Source organism: Eutrema salsugineum, unplaced genomic scaffold (genome assembly GCF_000478725.1).
Source record: "Eutrema salsugineum unplaced genomic scaffold, Eutsalg1_0 scaffold_3, whole genome shotgun sequence".
Taxonomy (NCBI): Eukaryota; Viridiplantae; Streptophyta; class Magnoliopsida; order Brassicales; family Brassicaceae; genus Eutrema; species Eutrema salsugineum.
This window is the reverse complement of record NW_006256756.1, coordinates 16,071,781-16,085,179: the sequence shown is the minus strand read 5'-3', so window position 1 is coordinate 16,085,179 and position 13,399 is coordinate 16,071,781. Positions and strand designations below refer to the sequence as shown.

Genomic DNA, 13,399 nt, shown 5'->3' with positions numbered 1-13,399 from the left:
CAAGTGAACTGCAAGACAAGAAAGAGAGACAAAAGAGGATATTATAAAGAAAAAGAAAAAGAAATTTGATATTTTTTATTTGAATTAAGAAGAAAAAGGAGAGAAAAGTAAAATTGCTTTGTCTTGAACCCAGGAAATTGAAGTTTGCTTGGATTGCAATAAAAGTCTTCAAATGTTGTCATCAAAAAGCATGGGTTAGAATCAAAAGCTGAAGCTCTGGTTTCGTTTTCCTACTTGTGTGTTTTTCTAGACTTACAATGCAAGTAGACCCTATTTTTAAGGTTTCGAAAGGATTTTTGATTTTAGACGGTTCACACTGATCCTGCCAGATTGGCTCTGACAATGCAAGTAGAGTGTATTTGTATTCAATATGGTAAAAAAGTGGAAGACCCAAATTTTAACGAAATAACGAAATATAAATTCAAGAGAAATTAAAAAAACAGCAAATCAGCAAACGAAAAGCAACCAAATTATTTATGAGTTATTTTTGGATAAATTTGGACGATTTTACTATCTATTTAACTATTATGGGACATGTGTTTTTTTTTTTCTTGTAGCAATTTACTTTTAGGGTTTAGAATTTTAGATTCAGAGATTGATATTATTATAACTAGTGGTTGGAGTGGATGGTAAAGTGATAGCTGTGAGTTAGCTTGTGAGGACGGTGAGGAAACGTGTGGTTCTCGTCAGGTTGGTACTCTTTCCGGCGGGTTACTTGGCGTCTCTGGTTAACAGGGATATGGGGTTTGATCTCTGGAGAAGGCTTCTTTGGAATTAGGATTTTTGAAATTGGATCCTGAGTGCTGTAACTCTCCCAAAACGGCCGGTTGAGAGCGTCGAGTTTGCTTGTAGTTTCCTGCTTTTGATTGATTCTCTGCATGTTCTATCTTGGCTCCCCTCTGGAAACCTGAAGACACCGCTCAGTCTTGAAATTGAGGGCTGACTGGAATCACAGTGTGTGACATTTCTCCAGCGATCCAATCTATAGAAACCTGTCTTTAAAAATGAGCCAAAATCTACCAAAACTCAAGAGAAGCAAATAAAAGCCTAAGTGTGAGTACGGGGATTTTTGTCATTTCTCCTCCACTCTAGATCTAAGGAGCTCGACCCCCTCCCTATATAAAGATCTGCCACTTTCTTCTGAGAGCCACACAGAGTTAACGCAGTGAAACTTGATAATAACTTCTGCAGCATCAGTTTAAAATTTGTCTGAGTGAGGGTATTGTTGAGTCGTTTGCCAGCAACTCAGATTGATCTAGGTGCCAATCTTTATACCTCTGGAAAGATCTCGCTACAAGGAATCCGTAGCATTTTGCAGATCATAAATCCGAGATGAGCTCCGTTTTTTTATGTGAGCTCAAAGTTGATGAAAGTCATTTTTTCAGCAGATCTGATTTTTACCATTTTCGTAGAGCTAAGTTGAGAGAGGTTTTTCCGTCCATATAGAAAGACCCAGATCACGGTCTACACATTAATTTGAAGCTCTTGTATCCAAAATTTCAGAACAAGTTTCGGATTTCAATTCTAAGGTGGGATGCGAAAGTTATGGGCTTGCCTTCTCGGCCACGAAACAGCTTAGTCATGCGAATCTGAAACACTTGTTTTTGTATTGTGTGTATCACAGGGTTTGGATACCAGCTTCTACTCTCCAGACTCGTCTTTGTGGTGTTTTTAAGGTGAGGACTAGGTGTGGATTCCTAAGATGCCTTAGTTGAAGTAGGGATATGTATATGTCTGATATAGGTAATATATATGATTGTTGTTTGTTGCATTTGAAATATGGTTGATGCATAATTATGTGAAATAGATGTTTGCTAGGCGTGTTAGCATGATTGTTTGCTGCCAGTGTCATGGGTGTTAAACCATGGAGCACGGTGTTGCACGAATGACATGATGAGAAGTGTAGTGCCATGGTTCCACAAAGGATTCATCAGTGAGTAGGCCAAACAGCTGACGAGCTGCGGAGGTTAATGAAAGGAAATGTCAAAGAGAATGAGTACTTTAGACCCAGGTCTTTGGGAATGTGATATTATATTGTTAAGATGATTGACTTAAAGTGAATTACTGCATATAGAAATGATTGTTTCATGAAATGTAGAAATGTATTAAGAACAAATAGGTTATTGTGTGTTTATTGCTTATATTGTGCATATTCTTTATTTCTATTTTAATTAATATATCTAAGAATCATGTATGCTCCATAAGCACACCTCACTGAGTATTTTTCTCCGAATACTCACCCCTTTCTTCTTTTTCAGGTGAGACTGAAGAGTAGTACTTGTGGCGGTTGATTCGGTGTTGCTTGTGGAGACCATGGTCGAATTTTTATTCAATTATTTAAAATTTGGTTTATTGTTAAGACGTTTCGAGTTTCAAGTTTATTTATTTTAATAAAGAATTTTAGATTATAAAAAAAATATTTAATGAATTTGTTTTTTTTTTAAAGCCGTTAAATGAGTGTAAATCAAGTTAGGTTTAAATTGCAAGATTAGGGTGTCATAATTTTGTATCAGAGCGTAAGGTTAGCCAAACCGGTTCTGATCCAGGAGGCGTTTTGGGACTTGTTCTGATTTTGAACTAGTTTTTTTTTTTTTTTAAAAATTTGTGATTTCGTATTTTCGCATTAAAAAAAAAAGTTTTTGAATTCCGGATTTAAAAAAAAATAAAATATATTGTTTCTTATGGGGGTTAGAGAATAGGAAAGAAACAACCATGGCCTGAGTCAATCTTCTTTGAATCTCTAGGTGAAAGATCTGATCCGAGCGTTTTATTTTTCAGGATGTTGAGAACTCATCGCAACGGAAATGGAAACAATAACCGAAATGCAGCTGAACCACGGGTAGGAAGAAGTACCCGTCATCGGGGAGGAGAATGTTGCTACAAATGGTCAACCAGCAGTTGGGGTGGTTCAAGCAGTGGATACTGCAGCCATAAGTGCAGCTGTAGGTGCGGCCGTGTTGCAGGGACTCCAACAGATGCTTAGACCATTGTTGGGGCAGACTCCAGCGGTCGGTGTAGCTCCGGGAGCGGTTCCAGGTGTGGCCGCAGGTCAGCCACCAGTGCAGGGAAATATTGTACAAGATTTGCCACCTCCACTTCTGATACAGGTGACACCGCCAGTGAATGGACGCATATACCACCAACCGCAGATGCCTACCTACCATGAGATGCTGAAGCTTATGAGGGAGTTCGGCATGGAAACTTACAGTGGTGGGACTGGTTTTGTGAAGGCTGACCGTTGGAGGAAGCTATTGGAGCTTAACTTCGCGTCGATCAGGTGTCCTGTCGGGTACAAGGTTTAGCTGGGAGTTCAGTACCTGAGAGACGAGGCTTATGAATAATGGGAAGGAGTGATCTCGGGCCTACCAAGGGGGTATATGTTGCAGTGGGATGATTTCACACATGAGGTTAACCGAAAATATTTTCCGCAGGAGGATGAAGACCGACTTGTATCAGAATTTCTGAAGTTGGAGCAGGAAAACCGTACCGTGAGGGAGTCTGCCCAGAAATTCAACCGCCTCAAAAGATTTTCTGGGAGAGAAATGACTGAGCGTCGTCTTGTTAAGAAATTCATGGAGGGATTACGGGTGGACATCCGTAACCGTTGTCAGCTGGTGGACTATGCATCAGTGATTGACCTCGTCGAGAAAGTGGCACTAATGGAGAAGGGAATCAAGGATGAAGCAAGAATGGTAAATGGTGCTCAGTCCAGGGCAAATAGAATAGGGGACGGTCCACGCAGTTACAAGATACTCGTGCGGTCACTCAAGGAACAACCAAAATAAAAGTATGTGGTAAGTGTGGAAGGATGCATACCAGAGCATGTTCAGCAGAGAGAGGACAATGCTTTGGATTCGGAGATCCAGGTCACAGCAGGTTGTATTGTCCTAACACGAAGACCACATGCAACCAATCTGGATGTAAGGGCCATTTTAGCAGAAACTGTAGGGTACGAATGGGAGGACCTCAGCAAGAGGACCATGACAAGGGCCATCAGCTACCACCAAAGCGACCTGCTCTAGCACCGCGGGTGTATGTTGCGGAAGTAGAGGATCCGACATGAAAAACCTGGACGAGCAGTATGAAGCGACAAAAACAGCGATCCGGAGTTCGATCCTGACGCGCCCCTCAATAAAAGGTAATTCCTCGAACAACACGACGATGCAGAGCTCGGGAGAACTAAGGAGCGGAGGCGCCTACAACTACCAAGTAGGCGCAGGACGCGGAAGGGGAGAGCCGCGTAACAACACTTGGGTGAGGAGGCCCACCAACTACAACGAAAAGGCGTTTTGCGAATATCATCAAACCTACGGGCACTCAACAGTGCAATTCCGAACTCTGGGAGCAAAGCTCGCAGCTAAAAGGACCTCGCCCCCACCAAACCCAAGGAGGGAACCGAGTCGAATGGCGCGGTTGAATCAAGAAATCCGCCCTGACGAGGTGACAATACCAAGCACGATAGGAGAGGTGGACCCGAAGAGCGATCCGAGCCGAGGCAAAAGATCAACATGATTATAGGTGGATCCCAATATTACCAAGACACGGTGTCCTCTATCAAAGCCTATTAGCGCCGAGCCAAAGCAAAGGAGAACTTGACCGAACTAACCGATCTCCCGAACACGGTGATCTCTTCTGCCGAGGAAGAAATGGCAGGGATAGATAGGCCACACACCGATCCAATGGTGATCGAACTGACGATTACAGATCATGACGTAGCAAGAGTAATCATTGACACGGGGAGCTCGGTAGATGTTATCTTTAGAGAGACACTCGGAAGGATGGGAATCTACCTCTCCGAGATGACGGCTGTCCCTAAGCCTCCAACCGGATTTTCAGGAGAAACAACGATGACTATGGGCACAATCAGGCTCCCCGTGGTGGCTGGTGGAGTCACTAAGATTGTCGAGTTCTCACTCACCGACCACCCAGCGATCTACAACATGATCATGGGAACTCCATGGATACACGCAATGAGAGAAATCCCTTCAACCTATCACCTCTGCATCAAGTTCCTGACTCCAACAGACATCAAGACGATTTGGGGAAATCAGAAAGATTCGTGAATTTGTTTCCTGACGGAGCACAAATTGAGGAATCCTGTCACCGACGCACGCGCATATGTGGATCACAAGAAGCTTAAGACGGATCAAGAGCCCGCGAATGAGGTGTCCAAACTCTTATAGAAATTACAGATAGGGGATAGCCGTGAGACACGCACCGAGCCAGTATGTGATGTGGTGGACTCGGTGTGCATAGACAAAGCGCATCCAGAGAGGCGCGTCGAGATCGGCGCCAAGCTGGAAGAACCTCTGAAGAACGAACTCTTCTCCTTCCTCAAGGAGAATATCAACACTTTGTGTTGGAGTGCGGAGGATATGTCGGGCATAAGCATCGACGTGACCGGTCACTAGCTAAACATAGACCCGACCTTCAAACCAATCAAGCAGAAAAAAAGCAAGAATGGCCCTGAGCGAGCTAAAGCTATTAACAACGAAGTGGAAAGATTGGTCAAAGTAATATCGATTGCTGAGGCAAAATATCTGGACTGGATCGCAAACCCGGTGGTAGTGAAGAAGAAAAATGGCAAGTGGTGAGTCTGCGCAGACTTCACAGACCTCAACAAGGCGTGCCCAAAAGACAGTTTCCCTCGACCGCATATTGACCGGCTCGTCGAAGCTACGGCAGGAAAAAGGTTGTTGACATTCATGGACGTGTTCTCAGGTTACAACCAAATTCTGATGCATCCTGATGACAGAGAAAAAATGGCGTTCATAACTGACCGCAGAATATATTGTTATAAAGTCATGCCGTTCGGACTCAAAAATGCTGGGGCAACATATCGTCAATAAGATGTTCGCAGATCAGCTCGGAAAAATTATGGAGGTGTACATCGACGATATGCTGGTCAAATCGCTCGAAGAAAAAGACCACATCGCGCACCTACGGGTATGTTTAAAGCACCTGAACAAGCACAATATGCAGCTAAACCCGGCAAAGTGTCGATTTGCGGTTACTTCGGGGGAATTCCTTGGCTATTTGGTAACACACCGAGGCATTGAAGCAAACCCCAAGCAGATAAAGGCGATAATCGAGATGCTCTCTCCAAGAATGAAGCGAGAAGTTCAACGGCTCACAAGAAGAGTGACATCACTGGAGATGGGTTTTGCTTGGCCTGAACTCCCTTTCTCAGCCTTCTCACAAGCTTCATTTCATTTTATTCTTGAGCCATAGCCTCCAAAAGTTACCTGGGACCTGAGAACACCTCACAAAACCATCAAAAGATCCTAAAACATAAAAAGAAAGAAAAGAAAAGATTAAAAGAACTATGTACAAGGATAAGCTTGGGGTGTCTCCCAAGAACACTTTGTTTAAAGTCTCTAAGTTTGACTTTCCAAAACCTGTTCTTAGTTGGGGTGAGGAGGAGCACTGATGCTCTTTAGCATTTCAATGGTCTTGAGCATTAAAGCTGAGGTTGGCTTCCCTTGATAACCATTAGAACCTTGTCCTTGATGTCCCATCTTGAGGCCTTTGTTCACCAGCTTCTGAATACCATCTGGGTCCTTATCAAGTATTGCCTTTGTGAGACCTGCCTTGACCTCAGCAAAAAGTCCTGATTTCCCATTGCAATCCAGCTTATACTTCAGAAATCCATCATCATCAGCCCAAGGAGTCAGAGTAAAATCTTGAGAAGAAGGGTCAGATTCAATGCTCTTGTCTTTGGATGCTGGGCAATCACTCATGGTGTTCATCATCTTTAGATCAGCAAGTGTAGGAGACCATGAGAGCAAGATGTCTTCTTCTCTAATCAATGGCCCTCCATTCTCATACTTGTAACCATTGGGGTGAGGGTCTTTCTCCTTTTCCAAAGCTGAAAGAGATTGGGATCCACCAAGAATTCCAGCAGTTCCCACATACTTCCTCTCAAGTACCTTACGGGGTTCTATCTCTTGAACAACTGATCCACAAAATTCAGCCAAAGGAGGTGTAACAGGGTAAGAGACATCCTTATCCACCTTTGAAAGCACCAATTTTTGAGTATCAAAGTCAATCATTGCACTAGTGGTGTTGAGAAATGAAGTTCCAAGCAAGAGGGGGAGCTCCTTTGTCTTCTTCATCTTCATGATTTCAAAATCAGTGGGGATTATACATTCACCCACCTGTAGTGGATAGTTTTCCAAAAACCCATATGGTTTCTTGGAGTAGGAATCTCCAAAGGTGATAGAAGAAGGGTAGGACGTTATAGACTTGACCTTTAGCTTCTCCATCATGTCCTTAGACATTATACTAACACTTGAGCCTGAATCACACAAAGCATTCTCCACTTTAAAGTTGCCAAGAGTGCAAGATATGGTGAACTTCCTTGGGTTACCTAGCTTTGGAAGGGAGGTGGGCTTCATCTGAGTTGATTCAGAGGTGGAGGCACTATCTGTTGGCTTTGCTTGACCAGTTGGCATCTCTGTTGTTGCAATAGACCTTGAAGCATTCCCTTGCTGAACAGAAAAAACTGAACTGGCTGCCCCCACACTTTCATTCTCAATGTCCTCATTGAGTTCATGTAAGAAGCCCATGAAATCCTCTATAATGGCATTCTCATCCATATGAGTTTGTGCAGGTTGACTAGAGACTTGACCATAGAGAAGGTCTTCTATTTCTTGCACAGCAGCTGAATGGTCATCATTGCAGTAATCTTTTGAGTTTTGAAGAGCTTTACCAGGAAGAGAGACTTGTGGTTCAGAAGTGCAGATGCCCTTGTTCTTTTTAATAGCCTTTATTTCAGCTCCTAGTGTCTCCAGGTCGGATACCATCTTTTGTTGTCCTATTAAGAGCTGTTGGAGAACAACATTGAAATCAGGCCTTTGTTGAACAGGTGGTGGGCCAAAGCCAGGAGGAGGAGCCTTTGGCTGTAGGCTGACTTGATATGTGAAGCTGTTCCCTTGATTCTGAACCGCTGGTTGCTGAAAACCCTGTTGACTTTGGGAGTTACCTTGGTACTGATTCTGTTGAACAAAGCCTTGAGGGGGGTATACTTGGTCTTGGGGATTGGCCACATTGTTGCTCCTATAGGACAAGTTCTGGTGTTTGTTAAAGTTGTTGTAACCATTAAACTTTTTTTGATTCCAAATGAAGTGAAGGTCCTCTTGATTAAGACCCTCTTCAATGATATTAGTGAAACATCCCTTCTCCTCACTCACATAGTTTCAAGGCTTTTGAGTTGCAGCTAGGGCTTTGTCAAGCTTGATATTCAGCGCTTTGATCTTCTCTTCCAGCCCTTGGTTTCTACCAGAATCCTCTCCTCTATAGCTTCTATCATAATCTTCCCCATAGGTTTCTTGGCTCATGGCTAAGTTCTCAACAAGTTCCATAGCTGCATTGATTTCTTTTGCCAAGAAATTCCCATTTGATGCTGTGTCGAACTGATTCCTGATCTTGGGGACAACTCCTCTATACAAACTGCTAAGGAGAGAGGCTTTTGAAAAGCCATGATGTGGACACTGATTTGTGTAGCTTCTAAACCTGTCCAAAGCTTCTCCAAAAGTTTCATTAGACTGCTGAGTGAAACCTGAAATCTGGTTTCTTAGTTTGGCAGTCCTTGAGCTTGAAAAGAACTTGGATAGAAAGGCAAGCTTGCACTGCTCCCATGTTTGGATGGATCGTCTTGGGAGATTCTTTTACCACTGATGTGCCTTATCTCCTAAGCTGAATGGAAACAATCTCAGTTTGAACCTGTCTTCAGATACCCCATTGATCTTTGTGAGATCACAAACTCTGTCAAACTGATCTAGGTGCTCCAAGGGATCCTCTATAGGTAAGCCATGGAACTTCTGATTCTGCACCATACTGATCAAAGAAGCTTTTACTTCAAAGTTGTTGTTCTGCACAGGAGGTGGCCGGATTCCTGCTCCATACTGGTGTGCATAAGCTCGGTCATTCTCACCAACAAAGGCTGGTGGTGGCTGATGACGTATGGGTAGGTTGGGGAAGGGTTGTGGCTGGTTAACTTGAGGTCAGTCTTGGTTCTGGTTACCCTGAGCATGTCCCTGATGGACCTGAGCCTGTTGAACTTGAATTCCAATCCCATTACCAGCTCTTTGACCGTGATCTGCTTCTTGAGCCTGATGCTCATTCCCAACTTGCTGATCCATCATTCCTAACCTTTCCAAGTGAACTGCTCTTTCTCTTTGTCTTCTTGCTTGCCTTCTTGTGATCATAAACCTGAAAACAAAGACAGAACTTGGAAGGTGATCAGTAAAACAAAAAAAAACTTGATCTCAAAAACTATATCAGAAACTAATGCTAACAATACCCACACAATATGGCAACGGCGCCAATTGATAACTAAGGTTTTCAAGGCCTTAATAAGGGTTATCAATCCCTTAGTTGTTGCAGAATAAAGGGTATGAATTCATAAGTGTGGTTGCCAAACACTAGTTTATGTGATAAACTCTTAAGTCAAGTGATCAAAGATGAGTTTTGGTGTGAACAAAGTAACAAGAAAGCATAAAACAAGAAACAAGAAAAGCAATAATTAATGAACTAAACAAGGCAACAAAACATGATGATGGTGCTTAACCAAATGATGGAAGATAAGCCACTAGGTGTGATCATTGATTAGGGTGCTTTCAATGCAAACTAATGATGCTAAAGAACAATGCAGCACTTGCTACTCTTTAGTCTAGGCTTCTTAATCAGATTAATCCACTCTCATGACAAAAATCTCTTTGCAAATCACTTAACCAAGTCTAACTACCATTAGAGATAACCAAGCAATTAACAAGCATAATGTTCCAAGCCTAATTAGTGACCAAACAATCTTTAACAAAGAAAGACTGAATCTTATACAGAAAGACATAGCAAGCAATCACATGATCTCTTATCCAATCAACTTAGAGTTTAAAGCTAGACTAATCCTCTCATGAAGGTATCAATCTCTATACTAATCCATTTTCAAACCAAATTCCCATTTGTTAAATATGAACTAGTAAGCATTAAGAATCAACTCTAATATGTCATTTATGCAACTAACAAACATCATCATGGCATTAATGCATAAACCCTTAGTTAGCTTTCATTCAGGCATTTCATCAAACACTTTTGGTGCATGAAAAACTCAGATTCTAGATCCAAGTGATATGCAAGGATCTAGCATTAGGATCAGCTAACTAGGGAAAAGAGAAGAGAATCTAAGCCTAAACAATCATTAATCTACATCTAAGCACCCTAAATCTACACACCTAGATGCTTAAAGAGAGACTACTCACTAATCATGATGGACACACCATTTCCTTTGCAAGAGGTGATGTTGATCAAGATTAGAAGTTAAGATGAGATGAAGAAATGATAAGAAACAGCTTTAAGATGCTTAAATCTGCTAGATATCTCTTGATCAAACTCGTTTTTACACTATAGAGGCAAAGAAAACAAGAGAGAATAAAGCTAGTGGCGGAGGCACATGTTATGAGTTGGGGTCATTCGCCCCCAGCGAAATTTAAAAAACTGGTGTAATTTAATAAAGATTAATCTTAATGCCCCCACTTATAAAGTCATGTATACTTCTATTTGCCCCCAATGAAGAAATTTTCTGGCTCTGCCAAAGCTTAAGTCTTGGAAAAACCCTAAAAAGCATATATAGTGTCTCTTGCGGACTGGGTCAAACCAAGACAAACTGGGTACTGACCCGGCTTCAAATGTGTCATGTCTCAAGTGTGCGACATGGTCAGGGGCTTCCCAAGTTGCAGGCCCAAGTCGCACAGCTATAGAAACAGTCTTGTGCACCTTAAATCCTTCAGCCCTAGCCGCATGCCTATCTAGGTGTAAACTAGGAGTGTTTGTGCTATTTAGGCTTTCTTCTCTTCAACCCGCAAAACCAAGACGCATTTTGGAGATAATATGTGTGCGAGTTGGTCCTCCTTTAGTCCCAAGTCGCAGGCCCAAATCGCACAGCCATAGAAACAGCTTTCTGCACCTTAAATCCTTCAGCCCCAGCCACATGCCTATCTAGGTGTAAACAGCGAGTGTTTGTGCTGTTCAGGCTTCCTTCTCTTCAAATCGCACAACCAGGACGCATTCTGGAGAGAATATGTGTGCGAGTTGGTCATCTTTAGTCCTAAGTCGCAGGCCCAAATCGGTATAAACCGCGAGTCTTTCTGCGGTTCAGTTCTCTGCTTGGCCATCTCGCATGCCTAAGTTGCACTCGGACCACTTCGCATTCAAGGAAGTGTAACTTCCAGGATATGGATCCAAATAGCATGATTCCAACTTTAATGGAAAGAGCAATCAAATATCTCAAACTTTGGTGAAGAAATTATCGGCGCTTGGGAAGTGGAAGGTTCCTCGGAGGGCTCATCTCTACAGCGCATTGAAACGATCAAAAAGAAGCTCTTGGGCCAGTGTTCTCTCCGGAGATAGTACCTTTCAGTACACAGCTCTAAACTTGATGATCTCAGACGTTCTGGAAAAATAACTCAAAGACCTTGAATTTTGATGAAGATCCCGGCAACTGAATCAGACAGGAAATGCATCTTTCCACGCAATGTTTGTGACTCATCGGATCGGTCTTGACACTGTAGCGAGACAGGTGTGCCTTCCGGTGAGCTTAACTCTCTGCTCAGGACTCCAAATTCAATGATTCCACCTGTTCTGGATTTGTGATCAAATCATCTCCAACTTTTCGGAAGACCCTGTAATCTGAATCGGACGTTAAAACTCCCCGGACGGGCGATCTTTTCAAACGTATCGGATTGCTCCGGAATGGAGTCGAGAGAGGTCTGTCTTCCGGTGGCCGTATCTTTCAGCTCGCTGCTCCAAACGCATCGATTGCACCCGGGAATTTTGGCCGAGAACCTTGAACAGCCAGTACGTGTTTTGGCCGAGAAATCCACCCGCGGTACATGAAAATCGCCGAGAAAAAGCTTCCTGCGGAACGGGCTATCGCCTAGTGATAACACTATATTTTGACCACTTTTATGGATCGTTTTGAAATACTTTTTCTATGTTTTCAATTGCTTTTAAGTACTTTTATTACGTTTTTCTAGTATTTGTAGTTCCAAGACTCTTTTCAGGTAACTTAGGGAAAAGCTTAACAAAATGGATAGAAAACCAGATTTCAGCTCAGAGTCAAACCGTAAGAAGTTCACCCCTGATTGAAGGCCTTCTCACCGTCTGATCCAGCTCAAATTTGAAGATCTTAAAGATGGAAATATCAGCTTTCCAGCACACTTTACAGCTTGGCAATCCAACGGTTCAATCAAAAGATACGCGAAGAGCAAGATGTCCCGTAAACCAGCCGGCAAGCATTTCCACCCGCGGCCAACAGACCAATCCCCGCGGTCAGAAGCACCGCGACCGCAGCCAGCCAACTCCGACTTTGAAGGCCCATTTCTGAAGCCCGTATTATTTTCCCAGCCTCAATTCCGGAACCCTAGACACCAGAGAGTATTGGAGACTATAAATACATGTCATTTAGGTGGTTTTTAAGAGAGAAGAAGAGAGACGAAATACTTTACAGAAATTTTACTTTAAGCTTTGTTTTTAGGTTTTAGGGAGAGAGAGATTTGTCTCTTGAACCCTTGTTCTTTCTTTTTCAATTTCGGTTTCTATTCTACTTTTTAATACTATGTTTTTGATTTCGTTCATTATGTCCGAGTAGTTTTATTGTTGGGACTAAGGGATTTTCGATGGGGATTTATATGTTCGATGAGGATTCCATGAGCTTTTGAGCCGAATCTTAGAACTTTTTCTTCTGAATTCGTTTTTACTGCATGAGAGTAGCGTCATGAACTACAATCTGATCCAGATGCTTGGTGACACGAAAGTGTTCATCCGGTGTCAAATCTAGTTTGGGAGAGCAAAACAAACATAGGAGTGGAAATCTACCTATGGGCGATTTGTGAATGCTGACGAGTCTTAAACATAATGCATCTCTTCTTTTCCAGGGCCAGAGTGGAAACTTACTGGTCAGGGTTGAGAGAGATAGTTGTCTATGATCACGATAGTGGCGTATTCTTACGTCCATGACTCCAGTTCGAAAATTTTAAGCTAAGATCTTATTATATTTACTCTCTAGCAATGTTTTGAATCGTTCGTACCCCTGAGAAAACATCCCTGAACCCCAGCGCCTCTTTTCTTATAGATTTACACCGATTTTCATTCAAGCTTTAGTCTAGTTTATTTACTCTTTCAATCGATTTTGATTTGAGCTATTAGGTTAGCCCTTTTTCCCGTTTTTACCCGTTTTCATTAAGTTTAGTTATTAGGTCATTTTAATTCCCGTAGTTTCTTTTTAAATTTCGTTTTTACATTTTAAACACACCACCAAAACCCTCACAAAACTCACCTGGTTCTAGATTTCCTTACTTTATATTTCTTTCAAAGGCTTATCCAGGAAAGATCCTCCTTCCCT

The 13,399-nt window shown here is 42.4% G+C and overlaps 1 non-coding gene across 1 annotated transcript; it reads left to right on the top strand.

The window, feature by feature from the left end:
• The first annotated feature begins 8,475 nt into the window (after positions 1 to 8,475).
• LOC112085651 lies at positions 8,476 to 8,582 on the top strand. The gene has a single exon (XR_002898951.1). It is a non-coding gene; the product is annotated as a small nucleolar RNA R71 (small nucleolar RNA).
• The last annotated feature ends 4,817 nt before the right edge of the window (positions 8,583 to 13,399 follow it).